At 62.9% G+C, this 27,504-nt stretch overlaps 5 non-coding genes and 2 pseudogenes across 5 annotated transcripts; all 7 read right to left on the reverse strand.

Annotated features, from left to right (window-relative positions):
- Window positions 1-1,335: 1,335 nt before the first annotated feature.
- On the reverse strand, window positions 1,336-1,454 carry LOC142868943 (5S ribosomal RNA). The gene has a single exon (XR_012917802.1). It is a non-coding gene; the product is annotated as a 5S ribosomal RNA (ribosomal RNA).
- A 3,798-nt stretch (window positions 1,455-5,252) lies between these two features.
- Window positions 5,253-5,371, reverse strand: LOC142868962 (uncharacterized; annotated as a pseudogene).
- Window positions 5,372-9,135: 3,764 nt separating this feature from the next.
- LOC142868944 (5S ribosomal RNA) lies at window positions 9,136-9,254 on the reverse strand. Its single transcript, XR_012917803.1, has one exon. It is a non-coding gene; the product is annotated as a 5S ribosomal RNA (ribosomal RNA).
- A 3,790-nt stretch (window positions 9,255-13,044) lies between these two features.
- Window positions 13,045-13,163, reverse strand: LOC142868945 (5S ribosomal RNA). Its single transcript, XR_012917804.1, has one exon. It is a non-coding gene; the product is annotated as a 5S ribosomal RNA (ribosomal RNA).
- A 3,784-nt stretch (window positions 13,164-16,947) lies between these two features.
- Window positions 16,948-17,066, reverse strand: LOC142868946 (5S ribosomal RNA). Its single transcript, XR_012917805.1, has one exon. It is a non-coding gene; the product is annotated as a 5S ribosomal RNA (ribosomal RNA).
- Window positions 17,067-20,861: 3,795 nt separating this feature from the next.
- On the reverse strand, window positions 20,862-20,980 carry LOC142868964 (uncharacterized; annotated as a pseudogene).
- Window positions 20,981-24,736: 3,756 nt separating this feature from the next.
- LOC142868947 (5S ribosomal RNA) lies at window positions 24,737-24,855 on the reverse strand. Its single transcript, XR_012917806.1, has one exon. It is a non-coding gene; the product is annotated as a 5S ribosomal RNA (ribosomal RNA).
- Between the last annotated feature and the right edge of the window lie 2,649 nt (window positions 24,856-27,504).

The following is a 27,504-nucleotide window of genomic DNA, read 5'->3' on the forward strand; positions in this document are numbered from 1 at the left end:
ATGTGGCGCGTGGACACCACGGAGTGCCATTCGGCTGTGAGGAGCAGCGGTGAGAGGGCGCCTCTCGTGTTCTCCTGGCCAGAGCTGGAACCCGTTCCAGTAAGCCAAGTATCCCAAGAATGGACACACGAGCACCACGTGAGCGCGCTCACCAGCAAATTGGTACGAACGGATGGACACCTAAGTGGACGGAGAGGAATCACCTTCATCGGGTGGGTGTCGGGCGGGTGGGGGGAGGGGAGGGGCATACACATCCATTAGGCATGGGGTGGGTGCGCACCGACTGGGGGATGGGCGCACTTGAAGCTCTGACCCGAGGGGGGAGGCTTGGAGAGGGCAAGGCACCCGACCTTAACATTGGTATCCCCACAATACGCTGGAACAACATGAGAGGTATATGAATAAGAACACAGGGGGGGGCCGGGCGCGGTGGCTCACGCCTGTAATCCTAGCTCTCTGGGAGGCCGAGGCGGGCGGATTGCTCCAGGTCAGGAGTTCGAAACCAGCCTGAGCAAGAGCGAGACCCCGTCTCTACTAAAAATAGAAAGAAATTAATTGGCCAACTAATATATATAGAAAAACACAGCCGGGCGTGGTGGTGCATGCCTGTAGTCCCAACTACTCGGGAGGCTGAGGCAGCAGGATTGCTTGAGCCCGGAGATTGAGGTTGCTGTGAGCTAGGCTGACGCCATGGCACTCACTCTAGCCTGGGCAGCAAAACGAGACTCTGTCTCAAAAAAAAAAAAAAAAAAAAAGAACACAGGGGGGAGGGGGGCACGGGCAACACATGTCACCTGAATACTTGTACTCCCATCATCTGCTTGAAAAGAGAGAGAAAAGAAAATGCAATCTTAGAGGTAAGAGACACTTTTTAAACATAATGAATCCGAAGAGAAAAGTAAAAGGAGGCCTGTGGAGCAGGTCTGGGTGTGACTCCGGATCCCCCAACATCAGGTGCCACCACCAAAGATTCCTGCGTGTAGCCCATAGAACCCCAAAAGCAACGGGACGAGTTCTGGTCACGTACTCCCTCAAAATGACATCCTGGCCTTCTTCTGGAACTCCCTCCCCTCTCAGACTCTCAAGGTTTCCTCCAGCGTGTCGGTTCCCACAGAGCAGACCTTTGGTCTGAGACCTGACAGTCCAGATGCCACGCATGCTGCCGCGTGGCGGCGGTGTCGCGGCTTGGGACAAGAGGAGGCCCCACGGTGCGGGCTGGGGCGCCAGGCACCGCGCGGGCGCTGAGGGTGGGGGTGACCCCCACCCCGGGCCGCCGCCGCGCTCCCAGAAAGGGGACAGAACAAGAGGCAAAAAAAAAAAAAAAAAAAAAGCAGCAGCCTGTGGCACCCGGTATTCCCAGGCGGTCTCCCATCCAAGTACTAACCAGGCCCGACCCTGCTTAGCTTCCGAGACCAGACGAGATCGGGGGCGTTCAGGGTGGTGTGGCCCTAGACGGCGGCGGAGGGCGCCCCTGCCCCGCTCAAGAAGCCGAGCCTCTCTGGGCTTCCCCGCCGCCGCCTCCCGCCCCAGGCCCCGCGCCGGGCCGGGCCGGTTGAGTTCTCCGGCCGGCCGGGTCCCGCGGGCTCCCAGGGACGGGGGTGATGGGCGGGGCGGGGCGGGGGGCTGTCTCTCTATACACACACACACACACACTCACACTCACTCACACTCACACAAGATGCGCCTCCACGGCTGGACTCGCCAAGGTGGAGCCCTCCCAGCCCCCCTCGTCTCCTCGCCCGGCCTCCTTCACCTACCCGCTGCCCACCCCCAGCGCGTCGCTGCCTGCCGCTGACTGCGCACGCGCGGGACGCTCGCCCTTTGACCCCAGCCAGGGGCCGCCCTCCCCCACAACCCCTTTCAGCTGCGCCCCCCCCCCTCGCCCTGTGGGTGGGCTGCCGCCTATTCCCCCGGGCCAGGGCTGGGGCACAGCCAGTGTATGGGGCGTCTCTCTCTGGGGATGTGTCCCATGGGTGGGGTGGGGTGGCGTGGTTTGGGGGGCGCTGAAGAAATCAGTCCCCTCCATCTCCTACCTCTGGAAAACGCCCAAGCCCGTGGAGAACTGCCGGCACCGCTTCGTGGGGGCCGGGACCCTCCTCCGTGTCCTCCGGTGGCCCAGTCCAAGGGGCCTGGGCCTGGCCGGGGCTGCATTGGACCCCGACCACCCTGGCGTGTGGACTCGCTAAAAATCGGCCATTAGATATTGGATTCCAGCTTCCTGGAGGTCATTTCACTAATGAGTGCACCGGAAAGAGTTTCCTAATCCATCTGTGAGGGTGGCAACTGAAAGAGAATTTTAAAGCTGACAGAATAGGCGAGGGAAGGCATAGGAGATTTCCACACCCAGCAAGGAAGCCTTTCCCGAAATGGAAGAAAGAAACGAGCAAACAGAGACACCGGTAGCCCGCCCGGAAAAGAGTCTGCCCCTTAGAGAAAGCACCCTGACCAGGTTCACCCGTGGGTGGGTGGCGAGCTAGCGGCATTCAGAAGAGCGAGGCCCGCAGTCTGTGCGGAAGACACCTGCGCTCGGGTGTGTGTGGCGGCGCGATTCACAAGCAGCTCTAGATGTTAAACCAAGGAGAAGCCAGGGAGTTCCCAACGCCCCAGGTGTCCTCAGCCCACGACTGGCTGCTGTGGGAATGCGAAGCCCGGCTCCTTGTCTCAGAGCGGGGTTCCCAGGAGGATCAGGCTGAAGCTGGGACTTGGCCTCAAAGTGTCCCCTCGCATGGCCACCCCCTTCCCCTTCCTGCTCCTCTACTCCTGGTGCCCCTCCATCCAGGGGCCAGACCTTAAAGAGTCACCGCAAGAGAATCCTGGTCCCAAAGGAGCCTTCTGGGGGACCGGTGCTGAGAGAGGTTGTGGGCATGGCCCGCTGGGGCTCTGCCCGACCCAGGGCTGAGAGATGCCACCTCCCAGCTCTGGGTCCCTGCAGGAAGTGTTGGCAAGCACAGGGCCGGTCCTCCAAAGGCCCAGGTGCAGGGAGCCCAGGCCAAGCAGCCTGTGGAAGAAGCCACTTGCCGTGCCACCCCGGGAACAGGACTGCAGGCCCCGGCCCTTCCCACCTCCTCCTCCTCCTCCTCCTCCTCCTCCCCCCCGCCCCCCCCCCACAGGGCACAGGGCTCAGAGACACCTCAGACTCTTGCTACCCAAAGTGCAAAGGGCATCAGTTGCTCCTCCAACCCCCCTCCCCCCGCCCAGCAGACCACGTTGTCCAGCCAGCCCCCGGGCCTCCCTGGGGTGCCCAGCACAAAAGTGCAGACACCCACCGGACCCTCAATCTCAGTTTTCGGATGTTTTTGCCACTCTAAGGACCCGCAGGCCAGCTGGGCCTTCGGGCAGGACAGAGAGCCCCGGAATCCGACGTGGAGAGCTGCGTGTACGTCCCCATCAGGAGGCGGTCCCCACCTCCGCGGCTCTCCCCTTGCGGGGAGCGGCAGCCCAGCCGGCAGCCCCAGGGCCTCAGGGAAGACACCAGGCTGGGCCCCCCCGCGGCACAGCGGGGGCACGTCCCCCGCACTCACGCGACTTAGGGACGGCTGCTGGAGACTGCTGCGGCCACCCTGCTGCCGGGTTTCTGGAGGGCTTCCTGGAAGCAGCGTCCACACCAAGCCCTTGGAAGGCCCAGGCGACGGAGGAGCCGGTCAGGCAGGGGCCGAGGACGGTGAGAGGCCGGGCGGGCGGGAAGGAGCATGTCAGGCAGGGGCAGAGGACGGTGACCGGCCGGGCGGGGAGGAGCCGGTCAGGCGGGGGCCCAGGACAGTGACGGGCCTGGCCGGGGAGGAGTGCGTCAGGCAGGGGCAGAGGAGACGGGCTGGGTAAGGGTTAGGGTTACAGTTAGGGCACAATTCACAATCGCAAAGACGTGGAAGCGACCCGAGTGCCCATCCATCCAGGAGTGCATCAATAAAATGTGGCGCGTGGACACCACGGAGTGCCATTCGGCTGTGAGGAGCAGCGGTGAGAGGGCGCCTCTCGTGTTCTCCTGGCCAGAGCTGGAACCCGTTCCAGTAAGCCAAGTATCCCAAGAATGGACACACGAGCACCACGTGAGCGCGCTCACCAGCAAATTGGTACGAACGGATGGACACCTAAGTGGACGGAGAGGAATCACCTTCATCGGGTGGGTGTCGGGCGGGTGGGGGGAGGGGAGGGGCATACACATCCATTAGGCATGGGGTGGGTGCGCACCGACTGGGGGATGGGCGCACTTGAAGCTCTGACCCGAGGGGGGAGGCTTGGAGAGGGCAAGGCACCCGACCTTAACATTGGTATCCCCACAATACGCTGGAACAACATGAGAGGTATATGAATAAGAACACAGGGGGGGGCCGGGCGCGGTGGCTCACGCCTGTAATCCTAGCTCTCTGGGAGGCCGAGGCGGGCGGATTGCTCCAGGTCAGGAGTTCGAAACCAGCCTGAGCAAGAGCGAGACCCCGTCTCTACTAAAAATAGAAAGAAATTAATTGGCCAACTAATATATATAGAAAAACACAGCCGGGCGTGGTGGTGCATGCCTGTAGTCCCAACTACTCGGGAGGCTGAGGCAGCAGGATTGCTTGAGCCCGGAGATTGAGGTTGCTGTGAGCTAGGCTGACGCCATGGCACTCACTCTAGCCTGGGCAGCAAAACGAGACTCTGTCTCAAAAAAAAAAAAAAAAAAAAAAGAACACAGGGGGGAGGGGGGCACGGGCAACACATGTCACCTGAATACTTGTACTCCCATCATCTGCTTGAAAAGAGAGAGAAAAGAAAATGCAATCTTAGAGGTAAGAGACACTTTTTAAACATAATGAATCCGAAGAGAAAAGTAAAAGGAGGCCTGTGGAGCAGGTCTGGGTGTGACTCCGGATCCCCCAACATCAGGTGCCACCACCAAAGATTCCTGCGTGTAGCCCATAGAACCCCAAAAGCAACGGGACGAGTTCTGGTCACATACTCCCTCAAATTGACATCCTGGCCTTCTTCTGGAACTCCCTCCCCTCTCAGACTCTCAAGGTTTCCTCCAGCGTGTCGGTTCCCACAGAGCAGACCTTTGGTCTGAGACCTGACAGTCCAGATGCCACGCATGCTGCCGCGTGGCGGCGGTGTCGCGGCTTGGGACAAGAGGAGGCCCCACGGTGCGGGCTGGGGCGCCAGGCACCGCGGGCGGGCGCTGAGGGTGGGGGTGACCCCCACCCCCGGCCGCCGCCGCGCTCCCAGAAAGGGGACAGAACAAGAGGCAAAAAAAAAAAAAAAAAAAAAAAAAAAGCAGCAGCCTGTGGCACCCGGTATTCCCAGGCGGTCTCCCATCCAAGAACTAACCAGGCCCGACCCTGCTTAGCTTCCGAGACCAGACGAGATCGGGGGCGTTCAGGGTGGTGTGGCCCTAGACGGCGGCGGAGGGCGCCCCTGCCCCGCTCGAGAAGCCGAGCCTCTCTGGGCTTCCCCGCCGCCGCCTCCCGCCCCAGGCCCCGCGCCGGGCCGGGCCGGTTGAGTTCGCCGGGACGGGGGTGATGGGCGGGGCGGGGCGGGGCGGGGCGGGGGGCTGTCTCTCTATACACACACACACACACTCACACTCACTCACACTCACACAAGATGCGCCTCCACGGCTGGACTCGCCAAGGTGGAGCCCTCCCAGCCCCCCTCGTCTCCTCGCCCGGCCTCCTTCACCTACCCGCTGCCCACCCCCAGCGCGTCGCTGCCTGCTGCTGACTGCGCACGCGCGGGACGCTCGCCCTTTGACCCTAGCCAGGGGCCGCCCTCCCCCACAACCCCTTTCAGCTGCGCCCCCCCCTCGCCCTGTGGGTGGGCTGCCGCCTATTCCCCCGGGCCAGGGCTGGGGCACAGCCAGTGTATGGGGCGTCTCTCTCTGGGGATGTGTCCCATGGGTGGGGTGGGGTGGCGTGGTTTGGGGGGCGCTGAAGAAATCAGTCCCCTCCATCTCCTACCTCTGGAAAACGCCCAAGCCCGTGGAGAACTGCCGGCACCGCTTCGTGGGGGACGGGACCCTCCTCCGTGTCCTCCTGTGGCCCAGTCCAAGGGGCCTGGGCCTGGCCGGGGCTGCATTGGACCCCGACCACCCTGGCGTGTGGACTGGCTAAAAATCGGCCATTAGATATTGGATTCCAGCTTCCTGGAGGTCATTTCACTAATGAGTGCACCGGAAAGAGTTTCCTAATCCATCTGTGAGGGTGGCAACTGAAAGAGAATTTTAAAGCTGACAGAATAGGCGAGGGAAGGCATAGGAGATTTCCACACCCAGCAAGGAAGACTTTCCCGAAATGGAAGGAAGAAACGAGCAAACAGAGACACCGGTAGCCCGCCCGGAAAAGAGTCTGCCCCCGAGAGAAAGCACCCTGACCAGGTTCACCCGTGGGTGGGTGGCGAGCTAGCGGCATTCAGAAGAGCGAGGCCCGCAGTCTGTGCGGAAGACACCTGCGCTCGGGTGTGTGTGGCGGCGCGATTCACAAGCAGCTCTAGACGTTAAACCAAGGAGAAGCCAGGGAGTTCCCAACGCCCCAGGTGTCCTCAGCCCACGACTGGCTGCTGTGGGAATGCGAAGCCCGGCTCCTTGTCTCAGAGCGGGGTTCCCAGGAGGATCAGGCTGAAGCTGGGACTTGGCCTCAAAGTGTCCCCTCGCATGGCCACCCCCTTCCCCTTCCTGCTCCTCTACTCCTGGTGCCCCTCCATCCAGGGGCCAGACCTTAAAGAGTCACCGCAAGAGAATCCTGGTCCCAAAGGAGCCTTCTGGGGGACCGGTGCTGAGAGAGGTTGTGGGCATGGCCCGCTGGGGCTCTGCCCGACCCAGGGCTGAGAGATGCCACCTCCCAGCTCTGGGTCCCTGCAGGAAGTGTTGGCAAGCACAGGGCCGGTCCTCCAAAGGCCCAGGTGCAGGGAGCCCAGGCCAAGCAGCCTGTGGAAGAAGCCACTTGCCGTGCCACCCCGGGAACAGGACTGCAGGCCCCGGCCCTTCCCACCTCCTCCTCCTCCTCCTCCTCCTCCTCCTCCCCCCCGGCCCCCCCCCACAGGGCACAGGGCTCAGAGACACCTCAGACTCTTGCTACCCAAAGTGCAAAGGGCATCAGTTGCTCCTCCAACCCCCCCGCCCAGCAGACCACGTTGTCCAGCCAGCCCCCGGGCCTCCCTGGGGTGCCCAGCACAAAAGTGCAGACACCCACCGGACCCTCAATCTCAGTTTTCGGATGTTTTTGCCACTCTAAGGACCCGCAGGCCAGCTGGGCCTTCGGGCAGGACAGAGAGCCCCGGAATCCGACGTGGAGAGCTGCGTGTACGTCCCCATCAGGAGGCGGTCCCCACCTCCGCGGCTCTCCCCTTGCGGGGAGCGGCAGCCCAGCCGGCAGCCCCAGGGCCTCAGGGAAGACACCAGGCTGGGCCCCCGCGGCACAGCGGGGGCACGTCCCCCGCACTCACGCGACTTAGGGACGGCTGCTGGAGACTGCTGCGGCCACCCTGCTGCCGGGTTTCTGGAGGGCTTCCTGGAAGCAGCGTCCACACCAAGCCCTTGGAAGGCCCAGGCGACGGAGGAGCCGGTCAGGCAGGGACCGAGGACGGTGAGAGGCCGGGCGGGCGGGAAGGAGCATGTCAGGCAGGGGCAGAGGACGGTGACCGGCCGGGCGGGGAGGAGCCGGTCAGGCGGGGGCCCAGGACAGTGACGGGCCTGGCCGGGGAGGAGTGCGTCAGGCAGGGGCAGAGGAGACGGGCTGGGTAAGGGTTAGGGTTACAGTTAGGGCACAATTCACAATCGCAAAGACGTGGAAGCGACCCGAGTGCCCATCCATCCAGGAGTGCATCAATAAAATGTGGCGCGTGGACACCACGGAGTGCCATTCGGCTGTGAGGAGCAGCGGTGAGAGGGCGCCTCTCGTGTTCTCCTGGCCAGAGCTGGAACCCGTTCCAGTAAGCCAAGTATCCCAAGAATGGACACACGAGCACCACGTGAGCGCGCTCACCAGCAAATTGGTACGAACGGATGGACACCTAAGTGGACGGAGAGGAATCACCTTCATCGGGTGGGTGTCGGGCGGGTGGGGGGAGGGGAGGGGCATACACATCCATTAGGCATGGGGTGGGTGCGCACCGACTGGGGGATGGGCGCACTTGAAGCTCTGACCCGAGGGGGGAGGCTTGGAGAGGGCAAGGCACCCGACCTTAACATTGGTACCCCCACAATACGCTGGAACAACATGAGAGGTATATGAATAAGAACACAGGGGGGGCCGGGCGCGGTGGCTCACGCCTGTAATCCTAGCTCTCTGGGAGGCCGAGGCGGGCGGATTGCTCCAGGTCAGGAGTTCGAAACCAGCCTGAGCAAGAGCGAGACCCCGTCTCTACTAAAAATAGAAAGAAATTAATTGGCCAACTAATATATATAGAAAAACACAGCCGGGCGTGGTGGTGCATGCCTGTAGTCCCAACTACTCGGGAGGCTGAGGCAGCAGGATTGCTTGAGCCCGGAGATTGAGGTTGCTGTGAGCTAGGCTGACGCCATGGCACTCACTCTAGCCTGGGCAGCAAAACGAGACTCTGTCTCAAAAAAAAAAAAAAAAAAAAAAGAACACAGGGGGGAGGGGGGCACGGGCAACACATGTCACCTGAATACTTGTACTCCCATCATCTGCTTGAAAAGAGAGAGAAAAGAAAATGCAATCTTAGAGGTAAGAGACACTTTTTAAACATAATGAATCCGAAGAGAAAAGTAAAAGGAGGCCTGTGGAGCAGGTCTGGGTGTGACTCCGGATCCCCCAACATCAGGTGCCACCACCAAAGATTCCTGCGTGTAGCCCATAGAACCCCAAAAGCAACGGGACGAGTTCTGGTCACGTACTCCCTCAAAATGACATCCTGGCCTTCTTCTGGAACTCCCTCCCCTCTCAGACTCTCAAGGTTTCCTCCAGCGTGTCGGTTCCCACAGAGCAGACCTTTGGTCTGAGACCTGACAGTCCAGATGCCACGCATGCTGCCGCGTGGCGGCGGTGTCGCGGCTTGGGACAAGAGGAGGCCCCACGGTGCGGGCTGGGGCGCCAGGCACCGCGCGGGCGCTGAGGGTGGGGGTGACCCCCACCCCGGGCCGCCGCCGCGCTCCCAGAAAGGGGACAGAACAAGAGGCAAAAAAAAAAAAAAAAAAAAAGCAGCAGCCTGTGGCACCCGGTATTCCCAGGCGGTCTCCCATCCAAGTACTAACCAGGCCCGACCCTGCTTAGCTTCCGAGACCAGACGAGATCGGGGGCGTTCAGGGTGGTGTGGCCCTAGACGGCGGCGGAGGGCGCCCCTGCCCCGCTCAAGAAGCCGAGCCTCTCTGGGCTTCCCCGCCGCCGCCTCCCGCCCCAGGCCCCGCGCCGGGCCGGGCCGGTTGAGTTCTCCGGCCGGCCGGGTCCCGCGGGCTCCCAGGGACGGGGGTGATGGGCGGGGCGGGGCGGGGGGCTGTCTCTCTATACACACACACACACACACTCACACTCACTCACACTCACACAAGATGCGCCTCCACGGCTGGACTCGCCAAGGTGGAGCCCTCCCAGCCCCCCTCGTCTCCTCGCCCGGCCTCCTTCACCTACCCGCTGCCCACCCCCAGCGCGTCGCTGCCTGCCGCTGACTGCGCACGCGCGGGACGCTCGCCCTTTGACCCCAGCCAGGGGCCGCCCTCCCCCACAACCCCTTTCAGCTGCGCCCCCCCCCCTCGCCCTGTGGGTGGGCTGCCGCCTATTCCCCCGGGCCAGGGCTGGGGCACAGCCAGTGTATGGGGCGTCTCTCTCTGGGGATGTGTCCCATGGGTGGGGTGGGGTGGCGTGGTTTGGGGGGCGCTGAAGAAATCAGTCCCCTCCATCTCCTACCTCTGGAAAACGCCCAAGCCCGTGGAGAACTGCCGGCACCGCTTCGTGGGGGCCGGGACCCTCCTCCGTGTCCTCCGGTGGCCCAGTCCAAGGGGCCTGGGCCTGGCCGGGGCTGCATTGGACCCCGACCACCCTGGCGTGTGGACTCGCTAAAAATCGGCCATTAGATATTGGATTCCAGCTTCCTGGAGGTCATTTCACTAATGAGTGCACCGGAAAGAGTTTCCTAATCCATCTGTGAGGGTGGCAACTGAAAGAGAATTTTAAAGCTGACAGAATAGGCGAGGGAAGGCATAGGAGATTTCCACACCCAGCAAGGAAGCCTTTCCCGAAATGGAAGAAAGAAACGAGCAAACAGAGACACCGGTAGCCCGCCCGGAAAAGAGTCTGCCCCTTAGAGAAAGCACCCTGACCAGGTTCACCCGTGGGTGGGTGGCGAGCTAGCGGCATTCAGAAGAGCGAGGCCCGCAGTCTGTGCGGAAGACACCTGCGCTCGGGTGTGTGTGGCGGCGCGATTCACAAGCAGCTCTAGATGTTAAACCAAGGAGAAGCCAGGGAGTTCCCAACGCCCCAGGTGTCCTCAGCCCACGACTGGCTGCTGTGGGAATGCGAAGCCCGGCTCCTTGTCTCAGAGCGGGGTTCCCAGGAGGATCAGGCTGAAGCTGGGACTTGGCCTCAAAGTGTCCCCTCGCATGGCCACCCCCTTCCCCTTCCTGCTCCTCTACTCCTGGTGCCCCTCCATCCAGGGGCCAGACCTTAAAGAGTCACCGCAAGAGAATCCTGGTCCCAAAGGAGCCTTCTGGGGGACCGGTGCTGAGAGAGGTTGTGGGCATGGCCCGCTGGGGCTCTGCCCGACCCAGGGCTGAGAGATGCCACCTCCCAGCTCTGGGTCCCTGCAGGAAGTGTTGGCAAGCACAGGGCCGGTCCTCCAAAGGCCCAGGTGCAGGGAGCCCAGGCCAAGCAGCCTGTGGAAGAAGCCACTTGCCGTGCCACCCCGGGAACAGGACTGCAGGCCCCGGCCCTTCCCACCTCCTCCTCCTCCTCCTCCTCCTCCTCCCCCCCGCCCCCCCCCCACAGGGCACAGGGCTCAGAGACACCTCAGACTCTTGCTACCCAAAGTGCAAAGGGCATCAGTTGCTCCTCCAACCCCCCTCCCCCCGCCCAGCAGACCACGTTGTCCAGCCAGCCCCCGGGCCTCCCTGGGGTGCCCAGCACAAAAGTGCAGACACCCACCGGACCCTCAATCTCAGTTTTCGGATGTTTTTGCCACTCTAAGGACCCGCAGGCCAGCTGGGCCTTCGGGCAGGACAGAGAGCCCCGGAATCCGACGTGGAGAGCTGCGTGTACGTCCCCATCAGGAGGCGGTCCCCACCTCCGCGGCTCTCCCCTTGCGGGGAGCGGCAGCCCAGCCGGCAGCCCCAGGGCCTCAGGGAAGACACCAGGCTGGGCCCCCCCGCGGCACAGCGGGGGCACGTCCCCCGCACTCACGCGACTTAGGGACGGCTGCTGGAGACTGCTGCGGCCACCCTGCTGCCGGGTTTCTGGAGGGCTTCCTGGAAGCAGCGTCCACACCAAGCCCTTGGAAGGCCCAGGCGACGGAGGAGCCGGTCAGGCAGGGGCCGAGGACGGTGAGAGGCCGGGCGGGCGGGAAGGAGCATGTCAGGCAGGGGCAGAGGACGGTGACCGGCCGGGCGGGGAGGAGCCGGTCAGGCGGGGGCCCAGGACAGTGACGGGCCTGGCCGGGGAGGAGTGCGTCAGGCAGGGGCAGAGGAGACGGGCTGGGTAAGGGTTAGGGTGACAGTTAGGGCACAATTCACAATCGCAAAGACGTGGAAGCGACCCGAGTGCCCATCCATCCAGGAGTGCATCAATAAAATGTGGCGCGTGGACACCACGGAGTGCCATTCGGCTGTGAGGAGCAGCGGTGAGAGGGCGCCTCTCGTGTTCTCCTGGCCAGAGCTGGAACCCGTTCCAGTAAGCCAAGTATCCCAAGAATGGACACACGAGCACCACGTGAGCGCGCTCACCAGCAAATTGGTACGAACGGATGGACGCCTAAGTGGACGGAGAGGAATCACCTTCATCGGGTGGGTGTCGGGCGGGTGGGGGGAGGGGAGGGGCATACACATCCATTAGGCATGGGGTGGGTGCGCACCGACTGGGGGATGGGCGCACTTGAAGCTCTGACCCGAGGGGGGAGGCTTGGAGAGGGCAAGGCACCCGACCTTAACATTGGTATCCCCACAATACGCTGGAACAACATGAGAGGTATATGAATAAGAACACAGGGGGGGGCCGGGCGCGGTGGCTCACGCCTGTAATCCTAGCTCTCTGGGAGGCCGAGGCGGGCGGATTGCTCCAGGTCAGGAGTTCGAAACCAGCCTGAGCAAGAGCGAGACCCCGTCTCTACTAAAAATAGAGAGAAATTAATTGGCCAACTAATATATATAGAAAAACACAGCCGGGCGTGGTGGTGCATGCCTGTAGTCCCAACTACTCGGGAGGCTGAGGCAGCAGGATTGCTTGAGCCCGGAGATTGAGGTTGCTGTGAGCTGGGCTGACGCCATGGCACTCACTCTAGCCTGGGCAGCAAAACGAGACTCTGTCTCAAAAAAAAAAAAAAAAAAAAAAGAACACAGGGGGGAGGGGGGCACGGGCAACACATGTCACCTGAATACTTGTACTCCCATCATCTGCTTGAAGAGAGAGAGAAAAGAAAATGCAATCTTAGAGGTAAGAGACACTTTTTAAACATAATGAATCCGAAGAGAAAAGTAAAAGGAGGCCTGTGGAGCAGGTCTGGGTGTGACTCCGGATCCCCCAACATCAGGTGCCACCACCAAAGATTCCTGCGTGTAGCCCATAGAACCCCAAAAGCAACGGGACGAGTTCTGGTCACGTACTCCCTCAAAATGACATCCTGGCCTTCTTCTGGAACTCCCTCCCCTCTCAGACTCTCAAGGTTTCCTCCAGCGTGTCGGTTCCCACAGAGCAGACCTTTGGTCTGAGACCTGACAGTCCAGATGCCACGCATGCTGCCGCGTGGCGGCGGTGTCGCGGCTTGGGACAAGAGGAGGCCCCACGGTGCGGGCTGGGGCGCCAGGCACCGCGCGGGCGCTGAGGGTGGGGGTGACCCCCACCCCGGGCCGCCGCCGCGCTCCCAGAAAGGGGACAGAACAAGAGGCAAAAAAAAAAAAAAAAAAAAAGCAGCAGCCTGTGGCACCCGGTATTCCCAGGCGGTCTCCCATCCAAGTACTAACCAGGCCCGACCCTGCTTAGCTTCCGAGACCAGACGAGATCGGGGGCGTTCAGGGTGGTGTGGCCCTAGACGGCGGCGGAGGGCGCCCCTGCCCCGCTCAAGAAGCCGAGCCTCTCTGGGCTTCCCCGCCGCCGCCTCCCGCCCCAGGCCCCGCGCCGGGCCGGGCCGGTTGAGTTCTCCGGCCGGCCGGGTCCCGCGGGCTCCCAGGGACGGGGGTGATGGGCGGGGCGGGGCGGGGGGCTGTCTCTCTATACACACACACACACACTCACACTCACTCACACTCACACAAGATGCGCCTCCACGGCTGGACTCGCCAAGGTGGAGCCCTCCCAGCCCCCCTCGTCTCCTCGCCCGGCCTCCTTCACCTACCCGCTGCCCACCCCCAGCGCGTCGCTGCCTGCCGCTGACTGCGCACGCGCGGGACGCTCGCCCTTTGACCCTAGCCAGGGGCCGCCCTCCCCCACAACCCCTTTCAGCTGCGCCCCCCCCTCGCCCTGTGGGTGGGCTGCCGCCTATTCCCCCGGGCCAGGGCTGGGGCACAGCCAGTGTATGGGGCGTCTCTCTCTGGGGATGTGTCCCATGGGTGGGGTGGGGTGGCGTGGTTTGGGGGGCGCTGAAGAAATCAGTCCCCTCCATCTCCTACCTCTGGAAAACGCCCAAGCCCGTGGAGAACTGCCGGCACCGCTTCGTGGGGGACGGGACCCTCCTCCGTGTCCTCCTGTGGCCCAGTCCAAGGGGCCTGGGCCTGGCCGGGGCTGCATTGGACCCCGACCACCCTGGCGTGTGGACTGGCTAAAAATCGGCCATTAGATATTGGATTCCAGCTTCCTGGAGGTCATTTCACTAATGAGTGCACCGGAAAGAGTTTCCTAATCCATCTGTGAGGGTGGCAACTGAAAGAGAATTTTAAAGCTGACAGAATAGGCGAGGGAAGGCATAGGAGATTTCCACACCCAGCAAGGAAGACTTTCCCGAAATGGAAGGAAGAAACGAGCAAACAGAGACACCGGTAGCCCGCCCGGAAAAGAGTCTGCCCCCGAGAGAAAGCACCCTGACCAGGTTCACCCGTGGGTGGGTGGCGAGCTAGCGGCATTCAGAAGAGCGAGGCCCGCAGTCTGTGCGGAAGACACCTGCGCTCGGGTGTGTGTGGCGGCGCGATTCACAAGCAGCTCTAGACGTTAAACCAAGGAGAAGCCAGGGAGTTCCCAACGCCCCAGGTGTCCTCAGCCCACGACTGGCTGCTGTGGGAATGCGAAGCCCGGCTCCTTGTCTCAGAGCGGGGTTCCCAGGAGGATCAGGCTGAAGCTGGGACTTGGCCTCAAAGTGTCCCCTCGCACGGCCACGCCCTTCCCCTTCCTGCTCCTCTACTCCTGGTGCCCCTCCATCCAGGGGCCAGACCTTAAAGAGTCACCGCAAGAGAATCCTGGTCCCAAAGGAGCCTTCTGGGGGACCGGTGCTGAGAGAGGTTGTGGGCATGGCCCGCTGGGGCTCTGCCCGACCCAGGGCTGAGAGATGCCACCTCCCAGCTCTGGGTCCCTGCAGGAAGTGTTGGCAAGCACAGGGCCGGTCCTCCAAAGGCCCAGGTGCAGGGAGCCCAGGCCAAGCAGCCTGTGGAAGAAGCCACTTGCCGTGCCACCCCGGGAACAGGACTGCAGGCCCCGGCCCTTCCCACCTCCTCCTCCTCCTCCTCCTCCTCCTCCTCCCCCCCGGCCCCCCCCCACAGGGCACAGGGCTCAGAGACACCTCAGACTCTTGCTACCCAAAGTGCAAAGGGCATCAGTTGCTCCTCCAACCCCCCCGCCCAGCAGACCACGTTGTCCAGCCAGCCCCCGGGCCTCCCTGGGGTGCCCAGCACAAAAGTGCAGACACCCACCGGACCCTCAATCTCAGTTTTCGGATGTTTTTGCCACTCTAAGGACCCGCAGGCCAGCTGGGCCTTCGGGCAGGACAGAGAGCCCCGGAATCCGACGTGGAGAGCTGCGTGTACGTCCCCATCAGGAGGCGGTCCCCACCTCCGCGGCTCTCCCCTTGCGGGGAGCGGCAGCCCAGCCGGCAGCCCCAGGGCCTCAGGGAAGACACCAGGCTGGGCCCCCCCGCGGCACAGCGGGGGCACGTCCCCCGCACTCACGCGACTTAGGGACGGCTGCTGGAGACTGCTGCGGCCACCCTGCTGCCGGGTTTCTGGAGGGCTTCCTGGAAGCAGCGTCCACACCAAGCCCTTGGAAGGCCCAGGCGACGGAGGAGCCGGTCAGGCAGGGGCCGAGGACGGTGAGAGGCCGGGCGGGCGGGAAGGAGCATGTCAGGCAGGGGCAGAGGACGGTGACCGGCCGGGCGGGGAGGAGCCGGTCAGGCGGGGGCCCAGGACAGTGACGGGCCTGGCCGGGGAGGAGTGCGTCAGGCAGGGGCAGAGGAGACGGGCTGGGTAAGGGTTAGGGTTACAGTTAGGGCACAATTCACAATCGCAAAGACGTGGAAGCGACCCGAGTGCCCATCCATCCAGGAGTGCATCAATAAAATGTGGCGCGTGGACACCACGGAGTGCCATTCGGCTGTGAGGAGCAGCGGTGAGGGGGCGCCTCTCGTGTTCTCCTGGCCAGAGCTGGAACCCGTTCCAGTAAGCCAAGTATCCCAAGAATGGACACACGAGCACCACGTGAGCGCGCTCACCAGCAAATTGGTACGAACGGATGGACGCCTAAGTGGACGGAGAGGAATCACCTTCATCGGGTGGGTGTCGGGCGGGTGGGGGGAGGGGAGGGGCATACACATCCATTAGGCATGGGGTGGGTGCGCACCGACTGGGGGATGGGCGCACTTGAAGCTCTGACCCGAGGGGGGAGGCTTGGAGAGGGCAAGGCACCCGACCTTAACATTGGTATCCCCACAATACGCTGGAACAACATGAGAGGTATATGAATAAGAACACAGGGGGGGGCCGGGCGCGGTGGCTCACGCCTGTAATCCTAGCTCTCTGGGAGGCCGAGGCGGGCGGATTGCTCCAGGTCAGGAGTTCGAAACCAGCCTGAGCAAGAGCGAGACCCCGTCTCTACTAAAAATAGAGAGAAATTAATTGGCCAACTAATATATATAGAAAAACACAGCCGGGCGTGGTGGTGCATGCCTGTAGTCCCAACTACTCGGGAGGCTGAGGCAGCAGGATTGCTTGAGCCCGGAGATTGAGGTTGCTGTGAGCTGGGCTGACGCCATGGCACTCACTCTAGCCTGGGCAGCAAAACGAGACTCTGTCTCAAAAAAAAAAAAAAAAAAAAAAAGAACACAGGGGGGAGGGGGGCACGGGCAACACATGTCACCTGAATACTTGTACTCCCATCATCTGCTTGAAGAGAGAGAGAAAAGAAAATGCAATCTTAGAGGTAAGAGACACTTTTTAAACATAATGAATCCGAAGAGAAAAGTAAAAGGAGGCCTGTGGAGCAGGTCTGGGTGTGACTCCGGATCCCCCAACATCAGGTGCCACCACCAAAGATTCCTGCGTGTAGCCCATAGAACCCCAAAAGCAACGGGACGAGTTCTGGTCACGTACTCCCTCAAAATGACATCCTGGCCTTCTTCTGGAACTCCCTCCCCTCTCAGACTCTCAAGGTTTCCTCCAGCGTGTCGGTTCCCACAGAGCAGACCTTTGGTCTGAGACCTGACAGTCCAGATGCCACGCATGCTGCCGCGTGGCGGCGGTGTCGCGGCTTGGGACAAGAGGAGGCCCCACGGTGCGGGCTGGGGCGCCAGGCACCGCGCGGGCGCTGAGGGTGGGGGTGACCCCCACCCCGGGCCGCCGCCGCGCTCCCAGAAAGGGGACAGAACAAGAGGCAAAAAAAAAAAAAAAAAAAAAGCAGCAGCCTGTGGCACCCGGTATTCCCAGGCGGTCTCCCATCCAAGTACTAACCAGGCCCGACCCTGCTTAGCTTCCGAGACCAGACGAGATCGGGGGCGTTCAGGGTGGTGTGGCCCTAGACGGCGGCGGAGGGCGCCCCTGCCCCGCTCAAGAAGCCGAGCCTCTCTGGGCTTCCCCGCCGCCGCCTCCCGCCCCAGGCCCCGCGCCGGGCCGGGCCGGTTGAGTTCTCCGGCCGGCCGGGTCCCGCGGGCTCCCAGGGACGGGGGTGATGGGCGGGGCGGGGCGGGGGGCTGTCTCTCTATACACACACACACACACTCACACTCACTCACACTCACACAAGATGCGCCTCCACGGCTGGACTCGCCAAGGTGGAGCCCTCCCAGCCCCCCTCGTCTCCTCGCCCGGCCTCCTTCACCTACCCGCTGCCCACCCCCAGCGCGTCGCTGCCTGCCGCTGACTGCGCACGCGCGGGACGCTCGCCCTTTGACCCCAGCCAGGGGCCGCCCTCCCCCACAACCCCTTTCAGCTGCGCCCCCCCCCCTCGCCCTGTGGGTGGGCTGCCGCCTATTCCCCCGGGCCAGGGCTGGGGCACAGCCAGTGTATGGGGCGTCTCTCTCTGGGGATGTGTCCCATGGGTGGGGTGGGGTGGCGTGGTTTGGGGGGCGCTGAAGAAATCAGTCCCCTCCATCTCCTACCTCTGGAAAACGCCCAAGCCCGTGGAGAACTGCCGGCACCGCTTCGTGGGGGCCGGGACCCTCCTCCGTGTCCTCCGGTGGCCCAGTCCAAGGGGCCTGGGCCTGGCCGGGGCTGCATTGGACCCCGACCACCCTGGCGTGTGGACTCGCTAAAAATCGGCCATTAGATATTGGATTCCAGCTTCCTGGAGGTCATTTCACTAATGAGTGCACCGGAAAGAGTTTCCTAATCCATCTGTGAGGGTGGCAACTGAAAGAGAATTTTAAAGCTGACAGAATAGGCGAGGGAAGGCATAGGAGATTTCCACACCCAGCAAGGAAGCCTTTCCCGAAATGGAAGAAAGAAACGAGCAAACAGAGACACCGGTAGCCCGCCCGGAAAAGAGTCTGCCCCTTAGAGAAAGCACCCTGACCAGGTTCACCCGTGGGTGGGTGGCGAGCTAGCGGCATTCAGAAGAGCGAGGCCCGCAGTCTGTGCGGAAGACACCTGCGCTCGGGTGTGTGTGGCGGCGCGATTCACAAGCAGCTCTAGATGTTAAACCAAGGAGAAGCCAGGGAGTTCCCAACGCCCCAGGTGTCCTCAGCCCACGACTGGCTGCTGTGGGAATGCGAAGCCCGGCTCCTTGTCTCAGAGCGGGGTTCCCAGGAGGATCAGGCTGAAGCTGGGACTTGGCCTCAAAGTGTCCCCTCGCATGGCCACCCCCTTCCCCTTCCTGCTCCTCTACTCCTGGTGCCCCTCCATCCAGGGGCCAGACCTTAAAGAGTCACCGCAAGAGAATCCTGGTCCCAAAGGAGCCTTCTGGGGGACCGGTGCTGAGAGAGGTTGTGGGCATGGCCCGCTGGGGCTCTGCCCGACCCAGGGCTGAGAGATGCCACCTCCCAGCTCTGGGTCCCTGCAGGAAGTGTTGGCAAGCACAGGGCCGGTCCTCCAAAGGCCCAGGTGCAGGGAGCCCAGGCCAAGCAGCCTGTGGAAGAAGCCACTTGCCGTGCCACCCCGGGAACAGGACTGCAGGCCCCGGCCCTTCCCACCTCCTCCTCCTCCTCCTCCTCCTCCTCCCCCCCGCCCCCCCCCCACAGGGCACAGGGCTCAGAGACACCTCAGACTCTTGCTACCCAAAGTGCAAAGGGCATCAGTTGCTCCTCCAACCCCCCTCCCCCCGCCCAGCAGACCACGTTGTCCAGCCAGCCCCCGGGCCTCCCTGGGGTGCCCAGCACAAAAGTGCAGACACCCACCGGACCCTCAATCTCAGTTTTCGGATGTTTTTGCCACTCTAAGGACCCGCAGGCCAGCTGGGCCTTCGGGCAGGACAGAGAGCCCCGGAATCCGACGTGGAGAGCTGCGTGTACGTCCCCATCAGGAGGCGGTCCCCACCTCCGCGGCTCTCCCCTTGCGGGGAGCGGCAGCCCAGCCGGCAGCCGCAGGGCCTCAGGGAAGACACCAGGCTGGGCCCCCGCGGCACAGCGGGGGCACGTCCCCCGCACTCACGCGACTTAGGGACGGCTGCTGGAGACTGCTGCGGCCACCCTGCTGCCGGGTTTCTGGAGGGCTTCCTGGAAGCAGCGTCCACACCAAGCCCTTGGAAGGCCCAGGCGACGGAGGAGCCGGTCAGGCAGGGGCCGAGGACGGTGAGAGGCCGGGCGGGCGGGAAGGAGCATGTCAGGCAGGGGCAGAGGACGGTGACAGGCCGGGCGGGGAGGAGCCGGTCAGGCGGGGGCCCAGGACAGTGACGGGCCTGGCCGGGGAGGAGTGCGTCAGGCAGGGGCAGAGGAGACGGGGGCTGGGTAAGGGTTAGGGTGACAGTTAGGGCACAATTCACAATCGCAAAGACGTGGAAGCGACCCGAGTGCCCATCCATCCAGGAGTGCATCAATAAAATGTGGCGCGTGGACACCACGGAGTGCCATTCGGCTGTGAGGAGCAGCGGTGAGGGGGCGCCTCTCGTGTTCTCCTGGCCAGAGCTGGAACCCGTTCCAGTAAGCCAGGTAGCCCAAGAATGGACACACGAGCACCACGTGAGCGCGCTCACCAGCAAATTGGTACGAACGGATGGACGCCTAAGTGGACAGAGAGGAATCACCTTCATCGGGTGGGTGTCGGGCGGGTGGGGGGAGGGGAGGGGCATACACATCCATTAGGCATGGGGTGGGTGCGCACCGACTGGGGGATGGGCGCACTTGAAGCTCTGACCCGAGGGGGGAGGCTTGGAGAGGGCAAGGCACCCGACCTTAACATTGGTACCCCCACAATACGCTGGAACAACATGAGAGGTATATGAATAAGAACACAGGGGGGGCCGGGCGCGGTGGCTCACGCCTGTAATCCTAGCTCTCTGGGAGGCCGAGGCGGGCGGATTGCTCCAGGTCAGGAGTTCGAAACCAGCCTGAGCAAGAGCGAGACCCCGTCTCCACTAAAAATAGAGAGAAATTAATTGGCCAACTAATATATATAGAAAAACACAGCCGGGCGTGGTGGTGCATGCCTGTAGTCCCAACTACTCGGGAGGCTGAGGCAGCAGGATTGCTTGAGCCCGGAGATTGAGGTTGCTGTGAGCTAGGCTGACGAAATGGCACTCACTCTAGCCTGGGCAGCAAAACGAGACTCTGTCTCAAAAAAAAAAAAAAAAAAAAAGAACACAGGGGGGAGGGGGGCACGGGCAACACATGTCACCTGAATACTTGTACTCCCATCATCTGCTTGAAGAGAGAGAGAAAAGAAAATGCAATCCTAGAGGTAAGAGACACTTTTTAAAAATAATGAATCCGAAGAGAAAAGTAAAAGGAGGCCTGTGGAGCAGGTCTGGGTGTGACTCCGGATCCCCCAACATCAGGTGCCACCACCAAAGATTCCTGCGTGTAGCCCATAGAACCCCAAAAGCAACGGGACGAGTTCTGGTCACATACTCCCTCAAAATGACATCCTGGCCTTCTTCTGGAACTCCCTCCCCTCTCAGACTCTCAAGGTTTCCTCCAGCGTGTCGGTTCCCACAGAGCAGACCTTTGGTCTGAGACCTGACAGTCCAGATGCCACGCATGCTGCCGCGTGGCGGCGGTGTCTCAGCTTGGGACAAGAGGAGGCCCCACGGTGCGGGCTGGGGCGCCAGGCACCGCGGGCGGGCGCTGAGGGTGGGGGTGACCCCCACCCCCGGCCGCCGCCGCGCTCCCAGAAAGGGGACAGAACAAGAGGCAAAAAAAAAAAAAAAAAAAAAAAAAAAAGCAGCAGCCTGTGGCACCCGGTATTCCCAGGCGGTCTCCCATCCAAGAACTAACCAGGCCCGACCCTGCTTAGCTTCCGAGACCAGACGAGATCGGGGGCGTTCAGGGTGGTGTGGCCCTAGACGGCGGCGGAGGGCGCCCCTGCCCCGCTCGAGAAGCCGAGCCTCTCTGGGCTTCCCCGCCGCCGCCTCCCGCCCCAGGCCCCGCGCCGGGCCGGGCCGGTTGAGTTCGCCGGGACGGGGGTGATGGGCGGGGCGGGGCGGGGCGGGGCGGGGGGCTGTCTCTCTATACACACACACACACACTCACACTCACTCACACTCACACAAGATGCGCCTCCACGGCTGGACTCGCCAAGGTGGAGCCCTCCCAGCCCCCCTCGTCTCCTCGCCCGGCCTCCTTCACCTACCCGCTGCCCACCCCCAGCGCGTCGCTGCCTGCTGCTGACTGCGCACGCGCGGGACGCTCGCCCTTTGACCCTAGCCAGGGGCCGCCCTCCCCCACAACCCCTTTCAGCTGCGCCCCCCCCTCGCCCTGTGGGTGGGCTGCCGCCTATTCCCCCGGGCCAGGGCTGGGGCACAGCCAGTGTATGGGGCGTCTCTCTCTGGGGATGTGTCCCATGGGTGGGGTGGGGTGGCGTGGTTTGGGGGGCGCTGAAGAAATCAGTCCCCTCCATCTCCTACCTCTGGAAAACGCCCAAGCCCGTGGAGAACTGCCGGCACCGCTTCGTGGGGGACGGGACCCTCCTCCGTGTCCTCCTGTGGCCCAGTCCAAGGGGCCTGGGCCTGGCCGGGGCTGCATTGGACCCCGACCACCCTGGCGTGTGGACTGGCTAAAAATCGGCCATTAGATATTGGATTCCAGCTTCCTGGAGGTCATTTCACTAATGAGTGCACCGGAAAGAGTTTCCTAATCCATCTGTGAGGGTGGCAACTGAAAGAGAATTTTAAAGCTGACAGAATAGGCGAGGGAAGGCATAGGAGATTTCCACACCCAGCAAGGAAGACTTTCCCGAAATGGAAGGAAGAAACGAGCAAACAGAGACACCGGTAGCCCGCCCGGAAAAGAGTCTGCCCCCGAGAGAAAGCACCCTGACCAGGTTCACCCGTGGGTGGGTGGCGAGCTAGCGGCATTCAGAAGAGCGAGGCCCGCAGTCTGTGCGGAAGACACCTGCGCTCGGGTGTGTGTGGCGGCGCGATTCACAAGCAGCTCTAGACGTTAAACCAAGGAGAAGCCAGGGAGTTCCCAACGCCCCAGGTGTCCTCAGCCCACGACTGGCTGCTGTGGGAATGCGAAGCCCGGCTCCTTGTCTCAGAGCGGGGTTCCCAGGAGGATCAGGCTGAAGCTGGGACTTGGCCTCAAAGTGTCCCCTCGCACGGCCACGCCCTTCCCCTTCCTGCTCCTCTACTCCTGGTGCCCCTCCATCCAGGGGCCAGACCTTAAAGAGTCACCGCAAGAGAATCCTGGTCCCAAAGGAGCCTTCTGGGGGACCGGTGCTGAGAGAGGTTGTGGGCATGGCCCGCTGGGGCTCTGCCCGACCCAGGGCTGAGAGATGCCACCTCCCAGCTCTGGGTCCCTGCAGGAAGTGTTGGCAAGCACAGGGCCGGTCCTCCAAAGGCCCAGGTGCAGGGAGCCCAGGCCAAGCAGCCTGTGGAAGAAGCCACTTGCCGTGCCACCCCGGGAACAGGACTGCAGGCCCCGGCCCTTCCCACCTCCTCCTCCTCCTCCTCCTCCCCCCCGGCCCCCCCCCACAGGGCACAGGGCTCAGAGACACCTCAGACTCTTGCTACCCAAAGTGCAAAGGGCATCAGTTGCTCCTCCAACCCCCCCGCCCAGCAGACCACGTTGTCCAGCCAGCCCCCGGGCCTCCCTGGGGTGCCCAGCACAAAAGTGCAGACACCCACCGGACCCTCAATCTCAGTTTTCGGATGTTTTTGCCACTCTAAGGACCCGCAGGCCAGCTGGGCCTTCGGGCAGGACAGAGAGCCCCGGAATCCGACGTGGAGAGCTGCGTGTACGTCCCCATCAGGAGGCGGTCCCCACCTCCGCGGCTCTCCCCTTGCGGGGAGCGGCAGCCCAGCCGGCAGCCGCAGGGCCTCAGGGAAGACACCAGGCTGGGCCCCCGCGGCACAGCGGGGGCACGTCCCCCGCACTCACGCGACTTAGGGACGGCTGCTGGAGACTGCTGCGGCCACCCTGCTGCCGGGTTTCTGGAGGGCTTCCTGGAAGCAGCGTCCACACCAAGCCCTTGGAAGGCCCAGGCGACGGAGGAGCCGGTCAGGCAGGGGCCGAGGACGGTGAGAGGCCGGGCGGGCGGGAAGGAGCATGTCAGGCAGGGGCAGAGGACGGTGACAGGCCGGGCGGGGAGGAGCCGGTCAGGCGGGGGCCCAGGACAGTGACGGGCCTGGCCGGGGAGGAGTGCGTCAGGCAGGGGCAGAGGAGACGGGGGCTGGGTAAGGGTTAGGGTGACAGTTAGGGCACAATTCACAATCGCAAAGACGTGGAAGCGACCCGAGTGCCCATCCATCCAGGAGTGCATCAATAAAATGTGGCGCGTGGACACCACGGAGTGCCATTCGGCTGTGAGGAGCAGCGGTGAGGGGGCGCCTCTCGTGTTCTCCTGGCCAGAGCTGGAACCCGTTCCAGTAAGCCAGGTAGCCCAAGAATGGACACACGAGCACCACGTGAGCGCGCTCACCAGCAAATTGGTACGAACGGATGGACGCCTAAGTGGACAGAGAGGAATCACCTTCATCGGGTGGGTGTCGGGCGGGTGGGGGGAGGGGAGGGGCATACACATCCATTAGGCATGGGGTGGGTGCGCACCGACTGGGGGATGGGCGCACTTGAAGCTCTGACCCGAGGGGGGGAGGCTTGGAGAGGGCAAGGCACCCGACCTTAACATTGGTACCCCCACAATACGCTGGAACAACATGAGAGGTATATGAATAAGAACACAGGGGGGGCCGGGCGCGGTGGCTCACGCCTGTAATCCTAGCTCTCTGGGAGGCCGAGGCGGGCGGATTGCTCCAGGTCAGGAGTTCGAAACCAGCCTGAGCAAGAGCGAGACCCCGTCTCCACTAAAAATAGAGAGAAATTAATTGGCCAACTAATATATATAGAAAAACACAGCCGGGCGTGGTGGTGCATGCCTGTAGTCCCAACTACTCGGGAGGCTGAGGCAGCAGGATTGCTTGAGCCCGGAGATTGAGGTTGCTGTGAGCTGGGCTGACGCCATGGCACTCACTCTAGCCTGGGCAGCAAAACGAGACTCTGTCTCAAAAAAAAAAAAAAAAAAAAGAACACAGGCGGGAGGGGGTCATGGGCAACACATGTCACCTGAATACTTGTACTCCCATCATCTGCTTGAAGAGAGAGAGAAAAGAAAATGCAATCCTAGAGGTAAGAGACACTTTTTAAAAATAATGAATCCGAAGAGAAAAGTAAAAGGAGGCCTGTGGAGCAGGTCTGGGTGTGACTCCGGATCCCCCAACATCAGGTGCCACCACCAAAGATTCCTGCGTGTAGCCCATAGAACCCCAAAAGCAACGGGACGAGTTCTGGTCACGTACTCCCTCAAAATGACATCCTGGCCTTCTTCTGGAACTCCCTCCCCTCTCAGACTCTCAAGGTTTCCTCCAGCGTGTCGGTTCCCACAGAGCAGACCTTTGGTCTGAGACCTGACAGTCCAGATGCCACGCATGCTGCCGCGTGGCGGCGGTGTCGCGGCTTGGGACAAGAGGAGGCCCCACGGTGCGGGCTGGGGCGCCAGGCACCGCGCGGGCGCTGAGGGTGGGGGTGACCCCCACCCCGGGCCGCCGCCGCGCTCCCAGAAAGGGGACAGAACAAGAGGCAAAAAAAAAAAAAAAAAAAAAGCAGCAGCCTGTGGCACCCGGTATTCCCAGGCGGTCTCCCATCCAAGTACTAACCAGGCCCGACCCTGCTTAGCTTCCGAGACCAGACGAGATCGGGGGCGTTCAGGGTGGTGTGGCCCTAGACGGCGGCGGAGGGCGCCCCTGCCCCGCTCAAGAAGCCGAGCCTCTCTGGGCTTCCCCGCCGCCGCCTCCCGCCCCAGGCCCCGCGCCGGGCCGGGCCGGTTGAGTTCTCCGGCCGGCCGGGTCCCGCGGGCTCCCAGGGACGGGGGTGATGGGCGGGGCGGGGCGGGGGGCTGTCTCTCTATACACACACACACACACTCACACTCACTCACACTCACACAAGATGCGCCTCCACGGCTGGACTCGCCAAGGTGGAGCCCTCCCAGCCCCCCTCGTCTCCTCGCCCGGCCTCCTTCACCTACCCGCTGCCCACCCCCAGCGCGTCGCTGCCTGCCGCTGACTGCGCACGCGCGGGACGCTCGCCCTTTGACCCCAGCCAGGGGCCGCCCTCCCCCACAACCCCTTTCAGCTGCGCCCCCCCCCCTCGCCCTGTGGGTGGGCTGCCGCCTATTCCCCCGGGCCAGGGCTGGGGCACAGCCAGTGTATGGGGCGTCTCTCTCTGGGGATGTGTCCCATGGGTGGGGTGGGGTGGCGTGGTTTGGGGGGCGCTGAAGAAATCAGTCCCCTCCATCTCCTACCTCTGGAAAACGCCCAAGCCCGTGGAGAACTGCCGGCACCGCTTCGTGGGGGCCGGGACCCTCCTCCGTGTCCTCCGGTGGCCCAGTCCAAGGGGCCTGGGCCTGGCCGGGGCTGCATTGGACCCCGACCACCCTGGCGTGTGGACTCGCTAAAAATCGGCCATTAGATATTGGATTCCAGCTTCCTGGAGGTCATTTCACTAATGAGTGCACCGGAAAGAGTTTCCTAATCCATCTGTGAGGGTGGCAACTGAAAGAGAATTTTAAAGCTGACAGAATAGGCGAGGGAAGGCATAGGAGATTTCCACACCCAGCAAGGAAGCCTTTCCCGAAATGGAAGAAAGAAACGAGCAAACAGAGACACCGGTAGCCCGCCCGGAAAAGAGTCTGCCCCTTAGAGAAAGCACCCTGACCAGGTTCACCCGTGGGTGGGTGGCGAGCTAGCGGCATTCAGAAGAGCGAGGCCCGCAGTCTGTGCGGAAGACACCTGCGCTCGGGTGTGTGTGGCGGCGCGATTCACAAGCAGCTCTAGATGTTAAACCAAGGAGAAGCCAGGGAGTTCCCAACGCCCCAGGTGTCCTCAGCCCACGACTGGCTGCTGTGGGAATGCGAAGCCCGGCTCCTTGTCTCAGAGCGGGGTTCCCAGGAGGATCAGGCTGAAGCTGGGACTTGGCCTCAAAGTGTCCCCTCGCATGGCCACCCCCTTCCCCTTCCTGCTCCTCTACTCCTGGTGCCCCTCCATCCAGGGGCCAGACCTTAAAGAGTCACCGCAAGAGAATCCTGGTCCCAAAGGAGCCTTCTGGGGGACCGGTGCTGAGAGAGGTTGTGGGCATGGCCCGCTGGGGCTCTGCCCGACCCAGGGCTGAGAGATGCCACCTCCCAGCTCTGGGTCCCTGCAGGAAGTGTTGGCAAGCACAGGGCCGGTCCTCCAAAGGCCCAGGTGCAGGGAGCCCAGGCCAAGCAGCCTGTGGAAGAAGCCACTTGCCGTGCCACCCCGGGAACAGGACTGCAGGCCCCGGCCCTTCCCACCTCCTCCTCCTCCTCCTCCTCCTCCTCCCCCCCGCCCCCCCCCCACAGGGCACAGGGCTCAGAGACACCTCAGACTCTTGCTACCCAAAGTGCAAAGGGCATCAGTTGCTCCTCCAACCCCCCTCCCCCCGCCCAGCAGACCACGTTGTCCAGCCAGCCCCCGGGCCTCCCTGGGGTGCCCAGCACAAAAGTGCAGACACCCACCGGACCCTCAATCTCAGTTTTCGGATGTTTTTGCCACTCTAAGGACCCGCAGGCCAGCTGGGCCTTCGGGCAGGACAGAGAGCCCCGGAATCCGACGTGGAGAGCTGCGTGTACGTCCCCATCAGGAGGCGGTCCCCACCTCCGCGGCTCTCCCCTTGCGGGGAGCGGCAGCCCAGCCGGCAGCCGCAGGGCCTCAGGGAAGACACCAGGCTGGGCCCCCGCGGCACAGCGGGGGCACGTCCCCCGCACTCACGCGACTTAGGGACGGCTGCTGGAGACTGCTGCGGCCACCCTGCTGCCGGGTTTCTGGAGGGCTTCCTGGAAGCAGCGTCCACACCAAGCCCTTGGAAGGCCCAGGCGACGGAGGAGCCGGTCAGGCAGGGGCCGAGGACGGTGAGAGGCCGGGCGGGCGGGAAGGAGCATGTCAGGCAGGGGCAGAGGACGGTGACAGGCCGGGCGGGGAGGAGCCGGTCAGGCGGGGGCCCAGGACAGTGACGGGCCTGGCCGGGGAGGAGTGCGTCAGGCAGGGGCAGAGGAGACGGGGGCTGGGTAAGGGTTAGGGTGACAGTTAGGGCACAATTCACAATCGCAAAGACGTGGAAGCGACCCGAGTGCCCATCCATCCAGGAGTGCATCAATAAAATGTGGCGCGTGGACACCACGGAGTGCCATTCGGCTGTGAGGAGCAGCGGTGAGGGGGCGCCTCTCGTGTTCTCCTGGCCAGAGCTGGAACCCGTTCCAGTAAGCCAGGTAGCCCAAGAATGGACACACGAGCACCACGTGAGCGCGCTCACCAGCAAATTGGTACGAACGGATGGACGCCTAAGTGGACAGAGAGG

Source organism: Microcebus murinus, unplaced genomic scaffold (genome assembly GCF_040939455.1).
Source record: "Microcebus murinus isolate Inina unplaced genomic scaffold, M.murinus_Inina_mat1.0 scaf049_hap2_Mmur4.0, whole genome shotgun sequence".
NCBI lineage: Eukaryota > Metazoa > Chordata > Mammalia > Primates > Cheirogaleidae > Microcebus > Microcebus murinus.